At 33.7% G+C, this 25,396-nt stretch overlaps 1 protein-coding gene and 1 pseudogene across 1 annotated transcript in view; both read left to right on the forward strand.

Moving 5' to 3' along the window:
• The window catches only part of CCSER1 (coiled-coil serine rich protein 1), a 1,126,758-nt gene that overhangs the window by 446,643 nt on the left and 654,719 nt on the right, over positions 1-25,396 (forward strand). The gene's annotated exons all lie outside the window — the stretch shown is intronic.
• On the forward strand, positions 23,821-23,939 carry LOC112478968 (annotated as a pseudogene).

The raw sequence follows: 25,396 nt of genomic DNA on the forward strand, positions 1-25,396 counted from the left end.
ATTTTCTGCACTTCCTTATACATCATAGTTTAATCAATACTTAATAAAAAACTGGACTGGCTTTCACTGATCTCTGAGTCATTGAAATTATAATTTAAATAATCTAACCAGTTGCTAAATAATATTAGGAAAAAACTTGCAGAGAAAATTAACAATTTGTTCAATGGAAATGATTTAAAAATAGGCTCTAATTAAATTACTTTTCTACAGTTTTTTATTCACTAAATATTGCATTTAAAACTATTTTCTGCTGAAATGATTAATTATGCTTTTAATTTTAAACTCTTAAAAAGAGAATAATAGCATGCCCATTGGAATCAAGAGAAAATAAGTGTATCCCTAAAATAGAGAATCTGGGGTTTTGCTAAAATTAATAAAAAAATATAATGTCTCAAGTAATAAATAAATGAGAGATTATATGTCTGATTATGGTCTGAAATTGTCTTATGAGGCATATTTCTTTGACTGAAAGAGAGAATGGAATAAAATAATTGCTATCTTCTTTTAGTCTTTTCCTCTAACATATTTCTAGACCTTCAGCTGTTAATAGCCATTATACAAAAGATTCTTTTTCAAAGCTTCAAACCTGCCATGTTTGTTTGTACTCTAGAGAATGCTGTGAGTTTGATTGATTTAGTGATGTTTTGAAATAGCTTCCCTTCATCTTCTAAAATTTAAAATAAAATCTTATAACATTGTCAAAATTAGAAAAGTAGTGATCATGTTTACAGTTTTGTGTAACAAAAGAATATATCTATGTTGTTTCACTTTATTTTGGCATGTAATCAGTTTCTTTAAGAAAATGTGTTGTGTCTGAGAAAGAAGTTCTGAAATGTTTTCTTCAACTTCATTGAGCTTTAATTTCCTTGTTTCTTAAATCAAATTACTATAAATATCTATCCCTTTTGAGGATCAAATGATATAACTAGCATAGTGCCTGCCATACTATACCCACTTAAAAAATAACACATCCTATCCATTATTTTTGTCCTTATTGTTTAAGCCTTATGTTTATTCAAGTTTATAAATTCTTAGAGCCAGAAGGATTTTTTAAACTCCTGTGGTTTCTTTACATTTTGTTTTTTAAATTGTTTCTTTATTATTTTTGGTAAAGGTATGTTTTCTGGTTTAAAATTTTAGAGTTAAGAAAAAATAGAAAACAATAAAATAGGCAAGGCTAGAGTTATTCATTAATATTATTGCTTTTATAGAGAGTAATGAGTAGTTCTAGTTGTATTTTAAATTTGGACACAATTTCACCCACTGATATCTACTATATAGTGTATAATGTTTTGATTTGCAAGTCACAGAAAATCTCAACTCGAGATTTATATACATATATAGTAGCCTGAGCTAGGATGAGCTCCAGGCATAGAACAATCAGTGGTTAGTCATGTCATTTCATCCAGGGCCCAGGTACTTTTCAGCATTCTAAACCTTGTCTCTGGTGATAGCATCAACTTCAAACCAGCAAAAAGATAGCAGCAGCATTTCCAGGCCATGTTTCTAGGACACAGCCACGTCCTAATAAGAAGAGAATTCTGTAACTGTGTTTCATTCTTAAAATTGAGAAAACTATATTCCAAAGACTGTAGTCAATTTATCAGAATTATCCCATTCTCACAAAAAAAAAAATTCTAGAAATTAGAATATAATTATCACTCATTTAGGAATGCAATGAATATTGGGGTGTCAAAGATATCACTCTAGGCCACATGTTTAGCTGCCCAGCATGTAAGCACATGTTCTCACACATAGGCACTTCCCAAAATGCCTATGCCTATCTGAAATATATTTATACCTTAGCAAAAATAAGAGAACACAAAAACTCTTATGGTTACTAAATCAAGTTCAATTTCAAAATCTCTGTTTTAAGTGCAGTTCTGTCCATCAGGTTAAAATGTAACTGTTTATAGTCCAGTAAAAGAGAAGTTTTTTACTCTCTGCCCAATGTTGACAACTTCTGATAATGGGGAATAGAAAATACTACTACCATAAAGACTGTCTTTCCAAAAAATAAATAAATAAATAAATAAACCACAGTGGTACTTATTCATATCATGTTTTATATTCTGCTGGACAATAGTAGTGAGTACTGTCAGTTCTGGTACTTAACTAAATTTCTTGTTCTGCAAACCTCATAGCTCTATGTTCAGGGATGGGGAGTGGTGGTGGCAACTTCCATGTCCATGTCTACCCTGGGCATTTGAGAGATGGACATGCGGAAAGATGCCTTACCTTGGCACAGCTTCCTTCCTGTTGAGTGGGTTTGGTGAACTAAAGATCGGTCTAATTATAGAAATACACTCTTGGTGAGGATCCCAGTCACTTTGGTAATACAATTCCCTTAGTAATTTAGTCGGCTTCTAAGTCCTTTTCTTTCAGTTCCATGGCCTGATAACCTAGCCATAGAGCTGGCCAGCCAGTCATTTTTTGGGGGGGAATCCAGTCCCCGCCACAAACCTGAGTCTCATCTATCCCCTCCCTCATCCTCACATTCATCACTCTTTATTGGCCTCTGCCATGAGAAAAATCAAAAAAACAGCCTGATGTGGGAAGGCCTCCATTGTAACTGTCCTTTCCATCTATACTTTAAAGATAATATTGTCCCCTTTACAAGGTGAATAATGTTTAACTGGAGGTGTTTGCTGGAAATCTGGGGTTATAGGATTTCCTTTTGCTCAAATCAAATATTGGCTCAGTCTCCATTCTCACTGTCTTTGTTTGCATTACCTACAGCTTGGAGTAGAAATTTTGGCTTGTTATGTTATTGGAATCTAAATCAGTTTGCCTTACAGCCCACAGACATAAAGAACCTTTTGAAGCAGAATTATATTTTATTCCTTCTCTACTTTTCAATACATCAACTTTAGCCCAAGCATAACTCTTTCTTGAAGGACTTAACTGAGAGTTTCAAGAAGTAGCCAAAACACCAGCATTCTGAAAATTTTCTGAGTTCCCCAGATGGGCAAACATTTAGCCAAATGATTCAAAACCACACAAGAAACGTCATTAACCACGAAACTTTGAAGAGTGGGGTGAATCATCCTTTCCCTGCTTTATCTTTTCTTTTCTGCAAGTTCAACATTTTAGAGTCTCTTGCTTGTGACAACTCATTTCTGGTGACAAATTTGGTATCAGGATGCTTCTGTCAGCAAGTAATTGAAAGCATCGATTAAACAAAGAAAATTATACTGCATTACTGTATGTAGTGAGGCTCCCATTGCCATTTTCAGGGTTCTTGACCACTAACTTTCTCCAGGGCTGATAGGCAAAATAGCTTCAACTTCTTCAGACAATATACAAATAATGACTATAAGAGAAATAATTTCTTCCTGGGTCTCTTAGATCCCTTTACTCTCTCAGAGTAAATTTTTCACAGAAGCACTTGAAAATTCATCTTTTAATGTCTAATGTAAAATTCTTGAGAACATATACCTCAAAATCAACAGGTTACAACCAATGAGAATTGATTACTTCATACTGTAAGGAAATCCCTTTCCGGGATTCTGGGCTCTGGGATCTGACTCTGATCTAACCCCACACCCCTAGATTAATCCCAAATCACTCGCCTTTGTTAAGGTGGCCTTGTTGATATGAGGTTTTGTTCAGAGACCAGGAAAGCTTGACAGTCATAAACAATTTTTTTAATTGTTTTTTTTAATGGGTTTTTCTGATTTGATAATATAAACCCAAATATAAAAAGACTGAGGTATAACAAATATTATTAGTCTATGTTCTCAACTCTGGAGGTTTCTTGCAGGTCATGTGTTAAGGACATTCTGTGAACCTCATTAGAGAGCCAGGGGCTAGGGACAGTCACCCAAGACATGCTACACCTGCTTCTACTCCCAACCTCTTTTTCATAGCCTTATATGTTCTCTATCCTTTGTAAATAATTTCTTATTCTTAAAGTAAGTGTATGTGTGTGTGTATGTCATGTATGTGTGTATGGTCTCTTCTTGCAAATCCACAGACCTCACACCCGGATACAAAAATACTGTACACTAAACTTCTGTGAAATGATTTAATGGTATTTACCACCTAATGTCACAAGTATTATTTTAAAAAGTTTTTTACCTAGCCTGCTCCTTAGATGATTGTCACAGTATTATACACTTACTATCCCATTAAAAATAAGTATCCTAATACACATATACTGAATTTAAAAAATGAAATAAATTTTAGCCTTTCAGAAGAGTAAGGAAGACCTACTAAAATGTTTGGGTAAATGACCTTGTTAATCTCCATGCTGTTTAATGGTTGATGGTGGCATTTATATATCTCCTGTGAGCTGTTTTCACGACATTCAAATTATTTTACTCATACACCGAGACAGAGAAAATATATGGCATACCCATTTAACTAGTGCATCTATCAAACTTTTAAACACTTTAAATGAAATGTCTACTTCGGGCAGGCAAATATTTATAAAATTACCTTTGATAAATCAGTTGTGCTTTCAGATTCCGAGGCACCTCAAGACTCAGAATAAATATATGATATTATTTTTTACTCAGATGTATGTCTGAGAATATTTTTATATTGCCAAGCTATTTTATAATCCCAAGCTAAAATTGCTTTAGAAGATAGCTACATATATCTGAGCTAAGAAGGGTCAAGAAAACCTGAGTGATAATGTTTGAGTTAAAACAGTCCTATGCACACCACGTGTACCCTGTAAAGTTATGCATTTACCTAACCATTTAGAAATGTCAGCTTTTAATGTGTAGTTAATTCTGTTTTCAAGGTGTTGTGATATTTTAATCTTTGGAAATGCTGAAGACATAGGAATTCAAACTTGAAAACATTTTCTCTCAAAGCTTTTCGGCACTCGAATTAATGCAGGGGGAGCACTGAAACTACATTTGGAGAAGAGAAATTAAGATACATGCCCACTGGAAATGACTGAATAATCCCATGGGATTCTGGATGCTCATGGATGTTAAGCAGGTCAAAGTTTACATCCTCAAAGTAAACGATGATAGGTCAAACTGCTGGAAGATCTCTATGTGTAAAAAAAAATCTTTTATACTATCCAATATATCTGATTATGATGAATTATTTGATGGTAGAAGATTTCTTTTTAAATAATTTGTTAATATAGGTAAAATTGAATCGAGATTCCTAACATTTAATTTAAATATTATCACATCACTTATTCAGTACTTGCTCTATATTTCGGACAAAACTTGGTGCTGAGAACTCAAAAATAATTAGCTATGCTGCCTAGATTCAAGGAGTGCTATAGGTTGGATGCTCTAATAAGTAGACCTTGAACTTAAAAGTTCAGGTATAAATGGTTAATATCTAGGAAGTGCTCCTATGAGAAAGCAGTAAGGGAGTGGAGAAAAGAGGAGCTGGAAGACAGAGAAGCTAGGCAATGGAGAAATTTCAGTTGAAGTTCCAAGCTCAGTTTGATCCTATGGAAAGCTCTGGGGTTAAATTATACTTCAGAGTTTGTCCTGCCTCTAGGCAAAGGAATATGGCTTTTATTCTCCTGTTGGCCAAGACAAGAGGCAGTGGGGATATGGCAGTGAGGTAAAAACTCCCAGGTACATCCACCATCTCCTACAGGTGAGGAGACTCCAGTGCCCAGGGCAGTCCTCTGAAGGTTACAGGTAGAAGCCTTTAGAAGCAAAGCACACATAAACTTGGCAGGTGTGGACAGAGCTGACTGAAGGGATGGAAACAGCATGTGTGGGGCACCAGCTTTGGTTACTACCAGAAGTTCATGTTCTGGAAGAGGTGCTAAGTCTTAAAAATATGAGTGTAATAAATGCAATAATGTATTGACATTCAAAGCACAGTAATAACTCAGGAAGGGAGTTTGATAAATCTGTATGAGGTAGGAATAGGGACCAAGGGATGCTTGAGTAGAAAGATGACGAGAACAACAAAATGCTTGTCTGCTTACCACTATAAAGTGAGTATGAAAAGTGTTAGTCTGGTTTTATTATGAATACCTCTACATGAGAAAATTTTTAATATTTTAGTTACCTCTAGTTAGTTTCTTGTTATCTTCTTAAATCTCAAGTTGTCCCACTGAATGAACTAAATAATTGTCCTATTAAAAATTCCCTCTTAGAAAAATCTGTTGTCCTATATGCCAAATGTTTCTAGAGTTCTATAAATTCGGATTGATCTTCTGCTTCTCCCAGCCTAATGTCCTCATCTTTCTTTTCCAAATTGTATTTTTCTTACCCTGTCAGTGAGACCATATTCTCCTTATGCATGATCTATATTCCCTTCATTATTCCATTCTTGCCTTGCAGCCAGAAACCCCTTATTGCCTCTTACTCTCTCTCCCCTTCCCTCTCCCCCTCCCTCCTCCCTCCCTCCTCCCTCCTTCCTCCCTCCTTTCCTCTCTCCCTTCCTCCCTCCCTCTCTCTCTCTCTCTCTCTCTCTCTCTCCTTCTCTCTCTCTCTCTCTCTCTCTCTCTCTCTCTCTCTCTCTCTCTCTCAGCTCAAATAGGCAGTTTAATTCTCTGGAATGATCATTTGTAATTGAAATTCCAACTTACTAGTAAAATGATACTACATAGATAATTATTACCCCAGACTATAGAGTTGCATGCTTTCATCGGAAGCTTCTGTTTTCTGTTTCAAGGAGTCTGACTCAGACTATGAAATTGGATGTATAATCCCAGTTCTACTACTCACTTAGTGTATAACTTTTAACAATATACTTAACCTCTCTAAGTCTCAATTCCTCCATCTGGAAAATAGAGGTAATAGTTGTCTATATCATATAGTTGCTGTGAGTGTTAAATATTTGCTTAATGTAGTATCTGAGACATGGTAGATGATAGCAACTATTAATAACAATAAAAATAACAATATAGTAGACTTCTTCCTCATTGAAGTAGAAATACTTTAATAAATTTACTATTAAATGTTTATCCTATGGTTTATAAGTTTTACTCACATATATGTCTCTTAGAATCTTATAGGTAAATCTGCTTTCTACAGTTTAAATTGTCTTGGTTATCTTATTTCTAAATCCATCAGATATTTGGCTAGTATTTCACAAAACATGTTCCAAAGAACTCTTACATTAAATGACATGTTAACTGATGTTCTGGTAGAATATACCACAAAACGACTAAATAAAGGTTTCTTTTTTTAATTTAGTAATTATCCTTTTACAATTTATTTTCAAGATATTTATAAAAATATCAAACACATTTATAGACCTCTTGTGATCATGAAAAGTCTGATTTAAGGAGGTATTTTTTCATTTGCAAATTCTATCATAAAGTTGAAAGGTAAATTACATAAAACATTAAACAATTATGTTTACTTATTTTTTGATTCAATGACAGTTTTTCTAACCATGTTTTTAATAGCTGGTCAATGTTATGTGCCTTAACTTATAATTTTACTTGTCTTTGTTATGTTACTAAATGTTTTTGTTAAATAGGATATTCAAATGCTGATCATTTCTAACTTTAAATAAATTTTTGGCATCTACTTTAATCCTAGAACACATTTCTCTTCAGAATTCCTGATTGTTTTCCATTTATGGATTATAATATGAAAATATTACATAGTCATATGTTTGGAAAACCTTGGATTAAAAGGAACAAATTAGGAGGAGGGTTTGCTAGAGACATAATGGAAGCAGTAACCTGTAGAGACACTTAGCAGGATGGCAGTAATTCAAACTGCAGTCCTATGTAACAAAGCACAGGAGAGTAATTGATGTTTATAATGCTACACCTAAAACATAAATTAGAATGTACTATGGTTCAGTATACTCAAATTAATAAGGCAGGGTGTATGTAATAGATTTTAGAATAATGTCTAACAGTTTTTAAAAGAAATTTTGACATTGAAATGAGAATTTCAGTTAATGAAAAATGTAAAATGCCTTAATATTATTTTAGTTTAGTTTTTTATCACTAAACAACATAAAATATTATCAAATACAAATACAACAGTAGCAATATAACCTTTAAATTACAAGAGGTATTTTACTTTATTATTTTTCATTCAAGTGTAGTAGGTGGTCTATTGACTCTCAAAGTTATTCTCAAAGCTATTCCTACTTTTTTCTTATTGTATACACACATCTTTTATTCTTTCTAAAGAAGGTTATCTCTTTCCTTGTGAGGGAAAAAAGAAGAAACTAATACTATCCTAGAGAGATGGGTACAGTTTCGCAATGTCAAAATTAGTAGAGCTCAGTAGAGTGCGACCTCCAGGGATGACGTTAATGATGAGCTTGGGCTCATTAAATCTTACTCTACTTCACAGTAGCCTGAATCTTAAAACTCTCTTTTTTTAAGACAGCTAAGATTTAGTGAGTGCTTACTACTTGGCAATTACTGATCAAATATAAGAGCTTTATATGTATAAATATATTTAATCTTTACAGACCTCATTAGATAAACACTGTAAGAACAAATGTTGATATTATTTCCATTTTATATATGTGAACATAGTTCATAATAATTTTTATAATAATTCTCCAAAATTCATATGTTGCCATTTACTCTTCCCCAGCCACAAATTGGTGTTGGATTTCCTAGACTATGAAGAAAGAAAATAATTGTAAAACAATTTTTTTTCATTCAGAAAAGGATCTTTGTTAACAGGATAGAATCAGTCAAAATAAATTTCACTGAGGTGATAGGAAGAAGATTACGAACAATGATAAAAAAAAAGGGAGTATACTTGATGACTTTGGAAAAGCATTCTATTGATAGTTCATTGTTAAGTTGACAATCAGATATGACTTGTTTTTTGTCAAATTTTGCAACTAATTATTGTGTAACCTCTGGAAAACTCTTTGGGCTTCAGTTTCTTATAAGATTTTGGATCTAAATCATTTCTAAGTCTTTAGTTTTTATGATAATCTGAAATTATGGTACCAAAGAGACAGCAAAAGCCAGTTAATTCCTAAGTATGGTCTTCCATGATGCTAGCTACTATGGGAAGTAAATACTTTCTTTACTATGAGAGATGGAAGGGAAGGAGGAAGGGGAAAAGTTCTTGTCCTTGAGTTTATAATTCACTTGTCAGTACAAAGGCACAAACATGTTAAAAACTGTGGAAAATTTGTGACAATAAAAGTGCCATGGCAATTTAGAAATTTATATTTGCACTAATAGTTTTAATCAGGACAAACAACCTGAAGGAGAGCAATGGCTATTGTTATATGTAAAGAATGCTGGACTAAATATTTCAAACAAACTCCAGTTCTGCAGTAGTGTCTTTGTTGAATGGGCATGGCAATAATTATGAGCATCTATCATGAATTAGGTACTTTGCTAACTACTTTTCATATGTTAATAACCCTCAATTCAAATGTGCTTATATTGGAGCCTTCAAATTTTAGTGATTAAATGCACAACTTCTTTCTTTTCTTGGCAGAAAAATTGTACTTATGTGAACTTTTTCATGAATCCTTGTACTCAAGAAGCTATAGCAGTTGAATGAATAGTCATTTAATGTTTGCTAGGCAGCTAATTTACTTAGGCTGCAATACGATGGTAACTTCCCCTGCTTAATTGAGAGAAAAGGTCAGTAGAACGTAGGAAAGAAAGTTTCAATATAGCTCTTTTATGTTCATACTAGCATTTAATGCCAGTGGAATGTTTTGTACCATAGTCAAACCTAATAGTTCAAAATATTCTGTTCTTTGGGGGCATGGAAAATGGCTTCATGTTTGTTTAGTTTTTGTTTCCTAAAGACAATTTCCAGAGCTGGGAGTAACTCTCAAAATCTTTCTTTAATCTTACAGAATCAGAGCTCTTATTAAATGTGGCAACTTCTGCCAAATGGTTCCTTCAGTATTAAAAGGATCATTAAGCCAGTATATTGGGTATTTTCTCAGTGATTGGTGTGTGTATGTGTGTGTGTGTGTGTGTCTGTGTGCGCGCGTGTGTGTGCGTGCATGCTTGTGTGCTTTCAGAGGGCATATAGGGAGAAGGCCAGATTTGTGAAACGAATATTTTTGTTGTTGTTGTTTTAGGGTTTTTTGTTTTGTTTTGTTTTTTTTGGCCAATCTAGAATTTATGATCGCTACATTCTTTGGCAACTGTTAGGCAACTAAAAGATGTGTAATTGAAAAAGAAATTAAAATGTTAAATTCAAGGACACAGTGCTTTGAATAAAAGCCTCAGATAATGTGAACTTGTTAAGTTCATCAATTATAAAAAAAATCTAGCATAAATGAGGAATTTTGTGACTTGTGAGACTAAAGAATTTTTAAAATGCCTTTAGTACAAAAAGTATTATAGGGAATTAATTTGTAAACTAAATCATTGACTTGTAGATCTTAGGTATTAACATCTCACTTTTATTGAACAATTTAGAAGATGCCATGAGAGTCTTAGGACTTATAGCCAAGGTGCATTAGTTTACTATTATTATTTTGTTATTTCCTCTTTATTAGTTTACTCTTCAGATAGATATTATTCATTGAAATATCATGCAATGTAAGATCTAGAAAGGCATAAGGGAAGGAACTGAACCTCTTATTTAAATAGGTAGAAAGTATAAAGGCAAAGCAGTTATGATTTCTAGGTTCAGTGAGAGTTGTCTGTGGTCACATGACATTTAATAAGCTCTTTAGGTGAACTTAGCTTATGAACTACAAAAGGAAAAACAAATACTCTCTTTACATTAGTAGAATTTGTTTTACTTCATTTATTGATATTATTAAACCAAATATTTGTATTTCAATATATTGGTGATGATACTTATATTTTTTCAAGGAATTTCTTTTTATTATATAAAATTTCCACCATATTTTATTGAGATAGGCACTGTTGGTATTATATGATTGTACTATTGAGATTGATTATTTAGAAACCATTATTGAACAGAAATTATAGGTAACTAAAGACAGTAAATGAATTCTTCAGTACTAGCTCAACTCATTCAATTATGAATTTTTAAATTAATTTAAATTCTGCATTTTTTCCTGTAAATAATTACTCTTTAAAAAATTTATGGATTACTTTTTCCAAATACAAATCTTATATCTAATATTCAACATACAGGCAGTGAACATTAGAGTTGGATTAGCATTATGCTGACTTTATTTTACTATTTTACTATTTTATTTTAATTGAAAAAAAGGTATGTTATCAGTCAGGGTGAATAATGAACACAGATAATATGTACTGTGTTTTATGGCTGAATTTACTTATGTTCACATTAATTGATTTGCTCCTGACAAGCAGTTTCACATTTAACAATTATTCATACAAATGCCTCATGGTATTTTTTATATATTTATCAATTCGGATAACAAAATGTATATTCTAACATGCTGGGTATTTTACTGTGGTTAAAATTAATTGAGAAACAGCTAATTTTTTTTAAAGCTATGAACAGAAAGCTACTTAAGTCCTATTAAGCTGAACTTACCAATACAAGAGCTTTCGAAAGAAGTTTAAACACTTGGTTTTGTTTTTAACCTGATTATCTAAATTCATAATAATAAACTGTGCAATAAACCCCAATTGAATAATGACGGTAGTTTCTGTGATAGAAAGAGGAAAAACACATGAACTTGCTCTGAAGGTGGTTCACATTTTTAGCAGACACATAAACAAATAATTTCAGTATAGCATGGTAATAGCTAAAACCTAGCACTTATTTAACACTTATTTTTGTGCCAGCTCTATTTTTATTAGTTTTACCTCATTTACTCCTCCCAATTACCATGGATTCTATTATCATCTCCATTTTACAGAAGAGAAAACACTGCCCAGAGAGCATATGTAATTTGCCTAAGGTCACATAATTAGTAACTTGCTAAGCTGAGGTTGAAATCAAGCAGCCCAAATCTCACTGGGGAAAAAAAAAGGAGGTATACACGAGCTACTATTGTAGCAGAGATGATGCTGAATTACAGCTTGAGAAATAAGTAAGAATGTGCTGGTTAAGGGCTGTGCAGTGAAGGAAAAGGAAATTGTGGATAGGGAGAGCAGGAACAGTTGAAGGGCTTTCTGGGACCAGAGAAGAGATTTAGTGAGGGCGAAGAGCTAGGAAACCAATGGATGTCTGAGGGGAACTATAGCAGGTTCTTATTACCACAGCCTTGTTTCTCAAAGTGAAGCTACAGACCATCCAAAGAAAGAAACCCATGGGTAAATGATGAATATACAGATTCCCAGGCTGTGTCACAGATCAACTGAGTCAGGATCTCTGCATTGGGACCCAAATGAGCATTTCAACAGAGCATGTCAGGTAATTAACTGCTCTGCATCATAATTTCCAGGATCCTGTACAAGACTTTAAAGTTCAAGATGAAAAGTGTCAGGAGACCAGGGGAGTGATATAGATAAGGACTAGACCATATTAAGCCTTTTAAATTGTCTTTTTTTTCTGATTAAATTATCTCACAAAATAATAATGTTTCAAAATACATACTAAATGTTAACATAGGTTGAAAACACAGCAGTTCAACAGACAAAAATGAAACAACATTATTTGTTTTATATCCTATTTCTTTTATCTTCTAAAACAATCCATAAGAATATACTAATTCTTATCTATTCTTTTATCAATATACAAATCCTGCCCCCCACCTCCATCATTCTAGTCCATTTATTTGCTACTTATACAAATCTTTACCTCTTCATGAAATCTTTCAAAAGATATGACCAAGTTCAACATTCATTCATTCATTCATTCATTCATTTAATCTAATGAATATCCATCTTGGTAGCAAATAAGAATGACCTAAAGAACTTTTTTAATAACATTTTTTTATTTTTCAGTTATAGTTGGGATACAATATTATATTAGTTTCAGGTTTATAACACTGATTAGAGATCTGTATAACTCACAGTGATCACCCCAATAAATCTAGTACCCCTCTACCACATACATATTTATTACAATATTATTGACTGTATTCCTTATGTTATACTTTGTATCTCCATGACTATTTTGTAACTACTCATTTGTACTACTTAATCTCCTCCCCCTTTTTCAATGACTCCCCCAATCCCTGTCTCAGTGACCCTCAAAATGTTCTCTGTATCTGAGTTTGTTTTTGTTTTTGTTATTGTTGTTATTTATTTATTTTTTTCTTTAGATTCCACATGTATTTTAAATCATTTGGCATTTGTCATTCTCTATCTGACTTATTGCATACAGCACAATACTCTCTAGCTCCATCATGCAATATCTTTTTTCTATTCCTTTAGTGTTAGTCCCTGTGTGTCTATTAATCTGAAGTAAGTCTCTTGTAGGCAGCATATGTAAGTGTCTTTTTTTTCTTACCCTATTCTTTTGATTGGAGCACTTAATTCTTTTTCATTTGAAGAACTTGTTGATAGGTGTGTAGGTATTGCCATTCTTTATTCATATTTTTGGTACATATTTTTTCTTAAAGAAGTTCCTCCAACATTTCCTGTAATACTGGCTAGGTCGTGATGAACTCCTTTACCATTTTCTTTATCTGTCCTTTGAGTCTGAATGATAGCTTTTATGGATAAAGTAATCTTTGTTTTAGATCCCGTGTTTTCATCACTTTGAATATTTTGTGCCAAGCCCTTCTGTTGAGACAAGTCTCTTTTGAGAAATCAGCTGACAGTCTATGGGAGCTCCCTTGTAGGTAACTAACTACTTTTTCTTGCTGCTTTTAAGATTCTATGTTTGTCTTTAACCTTTGACATTTTTATTATGATGTGTCTTGGTGTGGGCCTCTGGGTTCCTCTTTCTTGGGACTCTCTGAGCTTCCTAGGCTATTTCTTTCACCAGGTTAGGGAAGTTTTCCATCATTATTTCTTCAAATAGTTTTTCAACTTCTTTCTCTCTTCTCCTTCTGGTACCCCTTTGATGTGACTGTTGTTACGTCTAATGTCATCCCATAGGCTCCTTAAATTTTCTTCACTTTTTTGGATTGTTTTTTTCTTGTTGCTATTCTGATTGGGTATCCTCTGCTACCCCATCCTCTATATCATTGATTTGATCCTCCTCTTCATCCACTATATTGATTCCTTCTGATATACTCTTCATCTCAGATATTGTTTTCTTCATTTCTGACTGGTTCTCTATTATAATTTCCATTTCTACTTTTATGTTTTTTATCTTTGTTATAGTTTTCACTCAGTTAATCTACTCTTCCCCTAAGTTCATTGAGCATCCTTATGACCAGTGTTTTGAACTCTGCATCTGTTAGATTGCTCGACTCCACTTTGCTTAGCTCTTTTTCTGGAGCTCTGTTCTGTTTTCTCATATGGTTTCTGCTGCTTTGTCTTCCCAGTTTGGCTGCTTTTCTGTGTCTGTTGCTATGTACTAAGCAAAGCTCCTAAGTCTCCTGGTCTTATTAGTGTGGCTTTGTGTAGTAGGTGTCCAGTGGCATAGTCCTGAGAGGGTTCAGCTACAGGCCAGTTTTAGCCCCAGCCTGTGGCCCTCCAGGGCCACCTGTTAAGATTCAGCAAGTAATCCACAGGTGCTGTGCTTATAGTTCTTTCAAGAGGCCATGCCAGAAACAGGGTGGCTACTGCCAGTGTGGGGCCTGGAGCTGCTCAGCAAGGGGCACAAGGCACCATGAGGACACCACTGGATGTGGCTTGGGCAGGGCCACAAGTTGGGAGAGGCGGAGTTTCAGGGAATCCTATGGGCAGAGCGACCTCTGTTATCCAGTTTTATGACTCTTAGCAATGGCAGAGCTACGTCTGCATATCGGGAGGGAGGAGGGCTCAACCAAGGAGCAGTGTATACTGCTGGCACTTCTGCCCGGGAGAAAAAGCCCCTCTGGCCTTCTCCCCAAAGCCCTACAACTCAGTGTCCCCTCATATTTCCATGACGCACCCTCCCCCACAGTAACTTCTCCAGAACTAGAGCTCAGGGCGAGTGAGTCCGTCACTGCAAAAGTCTGTTGAGGCCGCAGCTGGGGACCCTTTAAGGGGAACATCTGCACCTGCCATCTGCAACTGCCGTAGACTCTGTCTTGCTTAGCCCACGTGGCGGCCTCACATCTCCACCCCCTCCCACTGTTCCAAGGTGATTTCTTAATTTTCTCCATAATTGTAGGGCTTTTGTTCATCCAGACACCAGGAGACTGCTTGCTATTTACAATGGATTCATCACAATTTTGGTGTGGTCACAAGAGGAGATGTGCAAAGCCTCTACCCTTTATGCCTTCTTGACCCTCCTAAAGAACTTTTATAACTATTGATTTACAGGTATTTTTTTCCAGTGTCTGTTAGGTGAAAGTCTTTTTACCCTGTACTGTGAAAAATGCATGTTTAAAAGAAGAACACAGCCCAAGGGCCCTTGTAATCTAGAAAGAAAATAAGATTTGTATTAAAAAAAAAATGTAGTAAGTTAACACATAGTAAGAGCCCCAAAGAGGTACAGAAAATGCACTGCTGGAGTTCAGAGAATTGCAATATTGCTTGCTGTTAAAGGTCTTAGGAAGTTTTTGTGGAAGAGTGGGCATCTGATCTTAGTTGTAAATGATAGATCAGGTTTTGATATAAAGGTTATTGAAGAAGCGCATTTCCAATTTTCTGATAGAGTAGTGACTGAAAGAAAGTAAATCGTGTGAGAGGAATTATGGTTAAAAGAATAGTTGGGAAACAGCTAATAATTTGTCTTGAGAGTTGGACTCAGGTATCTAAAAGTTATAGAATTAAAAGACAAGGTTTTTCTCAGTTTGAGAGAACTGATAGCCAGCCTAAAGAGTGTGGAATTCATTCATATCTCTAAGTGAAATATTGAAATCTTTTAGCAAAGGAAAGGCATGAAGAACATGATTCAGAAACATTAATCTAATGTTAGGGTGTGAGAAGGATTGGGGAGGGTGAGGAGAATGTTAGGGGCATCTCTTAAGATACACCAGTACAGACAAGAATTATCATATTTTGAGTCATATCTTTAGTCCAATACAGAGATGGAAACTTGGAAAATGATAGAATTTGCAAAATAGGCCCTATTTAGAAATTGATCTTCTCTCTGGATTTTGTGACTTTTTAGAAAGAGAAGAAATAAAAATAAATAAATGCAATTAAAGCTTCATCTACTCCTTCTCAAGGTCTTGAATAATTAACTGTACATAGTATATCTGTGTATGTTGAAAGTGTTCAATGGTATGCAGGTACATGGTTAATATAACAATCAGTTCTCCAAATATAAGGGCCCCGATTTGTAGCATTTGCCAGTTTCTGTGGTGTAAATATTCTCTCTATGGCTAATTTCAAACTACTAATATGACTTAAATGAACATGAATTCAAGAAGTCTGAGGAGGAAATCTACTAATTTATGATCGACTGTCCTGGGCCCCTCAAATTAATTGGCAATAGACATATTAACAGGAGAAAAGTTTATTTTGCATACAGAGCTACTTAGTAAGGAGGAACTCACTGAAGAGCTAGAGGTAAAGATTTCTATGCCAACTTAACAAAAAAAGAGTTTAAGACTTCAGAGGGAAAGTATGGAAGGGTCTGTTGGGCTTTTTTTTATACTAATTGGCAACTGAAATCTCACTCCTGGTGCTAAGGGATCAATGGCAGCTGTATTTTTGGTAGGTTCTGTTTAAGTTTAGATAAGGTTTCTTTCTCTGGCTACTGATTGTTCAGAAGTTTTTCATTTAAAGTAATTTTTTATAACACTTTGCTGAGCTGTTAATCCCTTCTGGAAGAGAGAAACACAATCAACTGTAGGGAGCCCTGGCAAGGTGGCTCCTGCACACCAATATATGTATTCCACTTCAGAATTGCTTTTTCAAGATGTGAATTAAATTATTTAAACAACAACAACAAAGAAACAAACAAAAATCAAAACCTAAAGTTGCCCTGAAACAGCTATGATTTGGGCATAGTAGAGGAGATGACAGCTTCGGTAATCAGGATTTAGCTATTAGCACTGGATAGATTTGGGTGAATACTGCAAGGTTTCTTGATAACTTGAGGAAGTTTAAACAAACAATGAAGTATGGACAAAGAGGTAAACTGAATGTTACCTCATAAAGATTAGAGTATATAATGCAGCAAAACTAAATTTAGACAATTGGTGTAAAATTGAAATAAATGCTTTCTCTCTACTTATTCTGCTCATTTTCCTCCTTTAGTTTTTGTTATAAATTGGTTAAGTTGGTTGAGGTATAATGGCTACAGAAAAATGCTAAATTTCTTATCCTCTTTGAGAGGGTTTGCAAAAGAATAATTTAGGTGAAATAGTTTTGGTTTCTAGATAGCATAACTAAGTAGTGGCTATTTTCACAACCATACCACCTCGTGTTATGGGGCATAGAGAAGTAGATGTCCATTTTGTTCCTGTTCATAATTTAATGACTATTCTCTTTCCTGCCACCTAATAAATCTTGGCTTGAAGCTCATGTTATTATACTACTTTTTAACCTCCTCTTTACTGCAGTCTTTGTTAGACCCAAAATCACACTCCTCCCCCTATTCCTTGAAGATTATAAATCTTTATTTGTTTTCATTCTTTACAGTATTGTTCCTGAAATAGTTCTTATTTTAAAATGTTGTATTACCTTGCATTTCAGCTTCTTAAGCTCTATTTTTCCATGATCTTCTTTTCTATTCTGTCTCAGCCAGTGTATGCAAGTACTTACCTGACATCTCTTCCAACTGGAATTTTAAACTTAATTTGAACAAACCGATTTTTTCTACAGTTTTCCTATCCCAATAAATTCCTACTTAATCCTCGATTACTGAGGTGAAAACTTAGAAATCACTCCCAACTCCTCAGTTTCTCTTTTAGATCATATCTAAACCACTAGGAAATTCTGTCATTTCTACCTTTAAAATATGTATACTCTTCAACCACTTTTCACCACCTATAAACACCTTGTCCAAGCCACCATTATTTCTCAGCGTACTACAATCATCTTCTAAGTGGCTACACTTGCCCTTCTGTAGTCTCTTTTTACCTAACATTCGCCACTTTTTTTGTTGTTGTTTTATTTTCATTTTAAGTGCGTTACCAAATCCAGCCCACCCTTAAGAGGAGGGGATTACACAAGAGTGCAAATAAAAAGCATTAGAGGCCATTCCAGAAGCTGCCTACCCTATGCAATGTATCCAGATCTAAGGACTAGGGCTGGCACTCAGAATTTAAAGCTAGAAGCTTAGTAGCTCTCTATAGCAGACACAGAATTCAATTGTCTTGCAATTTAAAAGCTGCCAAGATTATCCTATCTACCAACACGTTAAAAGTCCAAGAATGGAAAGACACTCTTTAACACGTTAAAAGTCCAAGAATGGAAAGACACTCTTTCCCTCCAGTTCAATATTGTACCAGCCACATCTGCTAGTGAATATCTGCTCTGTATAGTTCAAAGTTAACTAGCAGCGGCTCGCATTTCCCAAGGCCCCGGCATCTGTGTTTTGGCTGAGATTACACATGACCTTTGTCTTTTTGAGGTTGTTGGGATCCAGAGGCTTTAGTGGGGCCCATTCATCCCACAAACCATCATTTAAGACTCAGAAGAATATAAAAATAGCTTCTGCCTATGGAGAAAGTCTCCAGAAGCTGCAGACAAACTTTCAGGTCAAACTCTTATGATCTGAGGCTTAAAGCTCTTACTTAGTCAGACCTTAGCAATAAAAGGTATACTGCATAGCTATAGAACAGAACGCATCTTCTCTGCATGTGATCTTGCTAGCAAAAGAAAGAGGAATAAGCTGAGCCCAGCACACCGAGTTCATCCATGCTAAATTTGTCAGCAAGAAAAGTAATCCTTTTTTGCTAGGCAGAGGAACTGAAAGTGTAACACTATTAGAGTGCCTCTATATGAACAGAAACCCAGGAATGAGGAATAAGTATTCCCATCAAACTTCAAAAATTTCCAAATATTTTATTTGCTTTATAATTTTGTTTCTTTAGTATGCAGAAAATTCAACATAGCCATATAAATCCATAGCCATATAAGCCATAGCCATATAAGTGTTTGACTTTATGATTTCTTTAGGTTTATGAATAGAAAAGTCCTCTCCATTCTATGATAATTGATAATGTTTACCTATATTTTCAAGTAATTCTTTTATATTGTTTTTATATTTAGCACTTAAATCCATTTAGAATTTATTTGAATGGAATATAAGGGTATATTTTCCCTAATAATTAACCAATTGGTAAATCACAACCTCTTAAATAACCAGATATATTTCTTTTTACCTATTGAAGTTACAATAAATTTAGAACTCTCAAACTTCTCAAGTAGGAATAAAAAGCAGTACATTAGTCTTGGAGGAAAATGTATTAATATCCGTGAATTTAGCCAATTATATACATATCTTATAACTGAGACTTTAAAATTCTATAAATATATTAAAAGAGATCACAGATATGTTTTTAAAATATTATAGCATTAATTATAAAGAAAAAGTGGGAATATAAAAATGTCTAAAATTAAGGGCCTGCCAAGATGAATAAAGGTATACTTATAGGATAGAATTGTATACATTCGTCATAAATTACATTGATTAAAAATATTTTATGTGAGAAAAATCCTGAGAATATAGTTTGAGATAAGATTTATTATAGATAATGTACATTAATTCCAATCAATTACAATGCACAGAAGGAAACTGGGAAAAAGTACATAAAAATTTTATCAGTGATCATCTTTGTATTTGGATTTTTATTTATCATCCATCCATTTATCTATCTATCTATCATCTATCTATCTATCATCATCATCTATCTATTTCTTTTTCCAGTTTGTACTTTTCACACTAGTTTATCTCCCCTAATGAACTTAAAATAATTGGAGGCAGGGACTGTTTTTTCAAACATACATCGCAGAATCTGGTTTGTGGTGGGCTCTCAGTACTGTTAAATGTTAATAAAATGAGACCATAGTTTGAAGTTGTTGGTAGCAGAACATACCAAGAACGTTCAGGAAAACAGAGAGGGATAATGGAGATTCAAGCCATAGACCAAGGCATAAGGAGATCCAGCAGCAACTGGTTTGGATCCAGCCTCAGAGATTAAGGATCAGATGCAGAACTTGTCTCTCTGTGAGAAACAGTGTGGTTTAAATAAGATTCATCCTATAGTATCTGTATAATTTGGAGGAATGACATAGAGACTTTAAGGTTCAAGTATTATATGCTCCCACAATTTGAATATGAGAGTAGAAACTGCAATTTCCTAAAATTAAAGCAAACCAAAAGCAAAATAAAATTAATAAGCTTAGTCATTCTTTAGGTAACCAATAACGCTATAAACAAAATTAGGTGATTTAAAATATATATTACTAATAAGATTAGCTGTTTTTTTTTCTCAGTTATGTTGCAATATGCTGTCATGAAGTAATTGTGTTTTTGGTAGTTGTTTTTAATTTTTTTTAAATGAATCAGATAATATGAGTTTGTCACTGTGGTGAAGCTCTAGTGTTGTTCAAAAAGAAAGTGCTTGTGTTCTAAATGACTTGTATTTCTTTGTACATTTCTCATTGCTTGACAAAAGCATCCCTTGAGTATCATTAATTTTTCTAACTTTGTACTAAACAAAGACTGTCTGCTCTGTAATATGGTTTCTGAGTGGTTCTCTTCACTGAAAAAGAAGAACTTAAATAGGTTCCCACCTTGAGTTCTTATGCCAAGTTTAGTTTTCATTATTAGTTACCCTGTTGGCCCATACCTGATATAGTCACTTAATCTGTTAGTTATTCTGTATTATTTCCACAAAATTTACTCACTCATGTGAATTGATATAATTTAATATCTGAACCTTCCAAACTAAATTAATTTCTGATTTTTTCTTTGAAATTCACTCCACAGGAATGAGCCAGTTTAATTCTTTACTATAGCCCATAGTTCAGGTTATTGTGAGGTTTGGTCACAGTTTGATTTAGCTTTAATTTAGTGACAAAACAATAAAGGAATGAGATTAGCAATTGGAATTGATCACAAGGTCAGAATAGAGCTAAAAGCAAAACTGACTGAACACTGAGCTAGGCATCTGTTGCAATATTGTTTCTCTTAGCTATCTTAGATAATTGATATCATGCAGGAAGAGATTTTAAAAAGACATAATTTTTAAAACTTCTGTGATTTTAGGTTGATGACCTCCAACTAGAGCTTTTATTTACCTTGTGGTTCAGTACTAAAGGCCTTTGGAAGTAGAGAATACATGAGGAGAGTGGGAAAATATTTGCTCTTAAGCCTCGTAAGGTTCTATAAACTGATAGAATCTCTATGTCGGACAATTTGGCCAAAGCATTCTGAATTATAATTGAATATATCTTTTAGTCCAGTCATTTTATATCCCAAAAATTATCTTTTAGATAAATATGTGTATAATATCAGATTTTATTTTAGTTCTGTTCTTAATAGCAAAAGAGTGGGAATGCAATACTGGTTAGCTATATTATGATATAGATATAAAATGGAATACTATAAAGCAATATAATAGAATGAGGGAACTCATTATATACAAATACATGGTAATTTGAAAAAGGCAAGTTGAAGAACAGTGTTTATAACATGTTATACTAGATGTATGAAAGAAAAAAATCAATGACTATATCTCTGTGCATATTTCTATGATATACATATAACATTTGTGGAAGGTTATATGATAAATTAGTAAAATTAAGGCTTTCTGGATATCTGGGAACTAGGCGTGGAAGAGAAATGTTTTCTGGGGAAGAGATGTACCTTTTGAATGTGAGACTATGTGAATGTGTTATCTAGACAAAAGTAAATTTAAAAATATATGCTAAATTAAAAAAAAATAATAAGTAAATACATTCTTAAATCCGGGCATTTTTTTTTTTTTTTACCAATCATGAAGTTCCAAATTTAAAAATTTATAATTTTAGTCTCACAAAAATTTGAAAATAATTTACTAAATTATTTTGCTATCACATAAGTACTGTTAACTTCCCAACTTAGAATAGAGTAGCTCTCTGTACTGTACTTGTGTCAGCCAATTCCAAATTTTAGATTCTATAACTTGCAGTTTCCAAAACATAGTGTTTATTCCTATATTGACAAGGATGCTTAAATCTTTGGCATACTATTTTGTGAAAAGACTTTGACCTTGTGGAGCTGAATTATCAGCATGTCAAATTTATCATTAGGACTCAGTTTCTTTTTGTCTAATTCTTGGATTGGCTCTGTGCTGGATTTTTTCCTAGGGATGTTTCATCTACTTGGTGACCACTGACAAATCAGAAGCACATTCATTGATTTTAGCAGCATTAGTTGAATGAGAGCATCTTATTCTCAAAATTTCAACACAGTTCCCATATTTGAACTTCATTTAAATGATTTGGCTCCTGTGCCTTTTTGTATCCAGTAGGAAATGTTGGACAGGTCTTTGCTGTATGCTCACACTTATTTCAAGGGTATTGGATCACTACTATTCACAATGAATGGATTGAGAATTTAGGAGAAATCACTCCTCAAAGGAAAATTCAAATTTTGTTAACATAGTAAAACGGATTAGATGCTGGGAAGGCAAAGAAGCAGATGTCAACTACAAGAACATGTTATAAAGAAAGAAAGAAAAAAAAACTGCTGCATTTTCATTTGGAATAAATACGACCAATAAAGAATATGACTAAATTAGTAAGGTCGTTGAGCTTGGCCAAAGTATGAAGAGCTAGTCCTGATTTAGATATTGTACTCAATTTATTGTTGCTCTCATTTTGCTTTACTGACAAAACAATAAACAAGTAAGTGTGGGATATATACCACTTAAGGAATGAAATGAGTGGAATCAGATTCCCCTTGGCTAACCTGGTTCCTCGTAGAGTTATGCCTGAAGTTTAGTGGTCAGCATCCTGATTGAAGGAGCCCAGGGCTTTTAGCTCATTGTCATTTTTAAGGTATACTCGATGAAGGACACAAATTAGCACTCATGAGTCTACCCACTAATGTATAAAGAATGTCCTTCTGTGCCACAATTAGATGCTCTGCATTCCCTTTCCTACTAAGTCCTTGGGACAACCATGTCTTATGAGTGGGATGAATCATGGCAAACCTTAAAATCTAAGGTCAGGGAAGTTAATGTGCAATCAATAATTATTGAATAGCTGGATGAATAAATGTCTGAAATTTCAATGAAAATTGACACATCTAAAGAAAGAACAAAGCTTCAAGAAAACTAATCTATTTATACTACAGAAATCTAAATTATCCTATATACTTTATCAGTAGTAACACCATTGATTATTAAAACAGCATATAGCATAACATGTGGTACATATATTTCATATAATTTTAGAACTATGAGAATACATGCTCAAATTAGAGTTAACATATTTAAGTGACCATTTTATTGTGTTAGATCTAGAAAATTACTTTATAAAATTTATCCCAATGGCTTAAAATATTTTACTTACACTCAAATTTGTTTATGTACTTAACATATTTGAGCTTAATTGATCATGTTTCACTTCAAGAAATCTTTATAAATAAACTTTAATCCCATAGGACAGATCCATTAATTATGTTTTCAGGGGAGGTATAACTAATGGATCTGTACTATAGAAATATGGCATTTAGTAAATATTAATAATGCAAAATCACTCTACCAAGCACCTTAAGAATACCCAAACTAATAGATCATTTTATATGTCTAAAGCTTTCCTTCAGCATTCCCATATGGAACATAAAAGCATGCAAAACATCAGCTTTTTTACAACAGCTTTTCAGTAAGATCTTCATAGAAGATTAAAGATTCTTTAGTTATGCATCCCAATAAAATTGTCTTTCAAAGTTTATTTTTACGATAGGTATAAAAGCCCTGATGAAAGCTTAAAAGGTATCAGTAAATTGATAGTCATGTATTATAATCCTAAAAGGCCTCGTTGTTTTGCTAATGAAAAATATTTTTAAATAAACTTTTTATTTTAAAATAGTTTCAGTCTACAGCCATGCTACCCTGAACAAGCCCCATCCCGTCTGATCTCAGAAGCTAAGCAGGGTTGGGCCCGGTTAGTACTTTGATGGAAGACCACTTAGGAAGATCAGGTGCTGTTGGCGTAAAAAAAATTAAAAAATAAGGGGTAGTAAGCTGATGAGATCCTTGCAATCTGTGAGGTCAACCAAGGGTTACCTCGCCTAAAAATAAACAAACAAATAAATAAGTAAATAAATTAGATAGTTTCAAGTTTATAGAAAAGTTGCAGATAGTACAGAGGACTTTCACATATCTCCTATTATGATCCTACCTCAGCAGAGTACATTTGTCAAAACTAAGAACCAATACTGCTACATTACTATTAACTAAACTCAGCAATTTATTCAGATGTTACCAGTTTTCCCTAATGCCCTTTGCTATTCTAGAATTTTATCCAAGATGCATGCGACATTATATTCAGTCATCATGTAGCCTTAACAACATATTCTCTAACAGTTCTCAGACTTTCCTTGTCCTTGATGACCTTGACTTTAATTGTTCAGATTTTTGTAGAATGCACCTCACTTTGGGTTTGTCCATTGTTTTTCTTATGATTAGACTGAAGTTGCTAGTTTTTGGTAGAAGACCTCAGAAGTGGATTGTCCATCCCATCCTGTTATACCATGCTATATACATAATGTTAACCTTGATCATTTGGTTGAGATAGTGTTTACCAAGTTTCTTCAACATAAAGTCATCTTTTCCCCCTTTTACTACTTTACTCTTTGGAAGTAAGTCACTAAACACAACCTGGGAGTGGGGGTGGGGTATTAAGTCTCACCTCTTGAAGAGGGTGTATTGGCATAAATTAATTGGAATTTTTCTGTAAGAGAGATTTGTCTCTTCTGTCCAGTTATTCATTATTCGGTCACTGATTTATTTGTGTATGAATTCTTTTTTTGTTGTTTTATACTTTGTATTGTATGCAAATACTATATTGTTTATTTTGTTTCAAAATATCCCATCTTTGGCAATTATGAGCTCTTTCAAGTTTGCTCCTTTGTCTCTTTGGCTTGCCCCACCCTTTAGTCTTTTGGGCACTTCCTTACTCCCTGATACACCAAAGTGTCTCAGGATCATCTTACATTACTTGTCCCATCTCTGGATTCAGCCATTTCTCCAAGGAATCCTGGTTTCTTTATTAGACAAAACCAAGATCCAGGAACTGGATGTTTATAACAAAGACTATTTTATATAATAAAATTAATACGTTTTTTCTTAGACCAGAGGGAAAATAAAATATGGCTCTTTTAATAAAATATTTTTGACACTTGCAAAATCTTAATTTTTATGGATAAAAGTAACTTGTTAATTTCTGAAATAATGAAAAATATTTCAAAACTGAATTTTATTTTATTTTTTTTTATTTTACAAATGGCTAACTTGAAATTTTTATACACAAAACATCTCAGCATCAAGTGAGAGACCCTTTGTGAATCATTTGAGAAGTCTTTATTTCTTCATGTCAGAAGAAAGAACAAAATACTGTGTTTCTCAAGGCTATTACAATGAGTGTATATTTGTACTTATCAATAATAAA

Source organism: Pteropus alecto, unplaced genomic scaffold (genome assembly GCF_000325575.1).
Source record: "Pteropus alecto unplaced genomic scaffold, ASM32557v1 scaffold63, whole genome shotgun sequence".
NCBI lineage: Eukaryota > Metazoa > Chordata > Mammalia > Chiroptera > Pteropodidae > Pteropus > Pteropus alecto.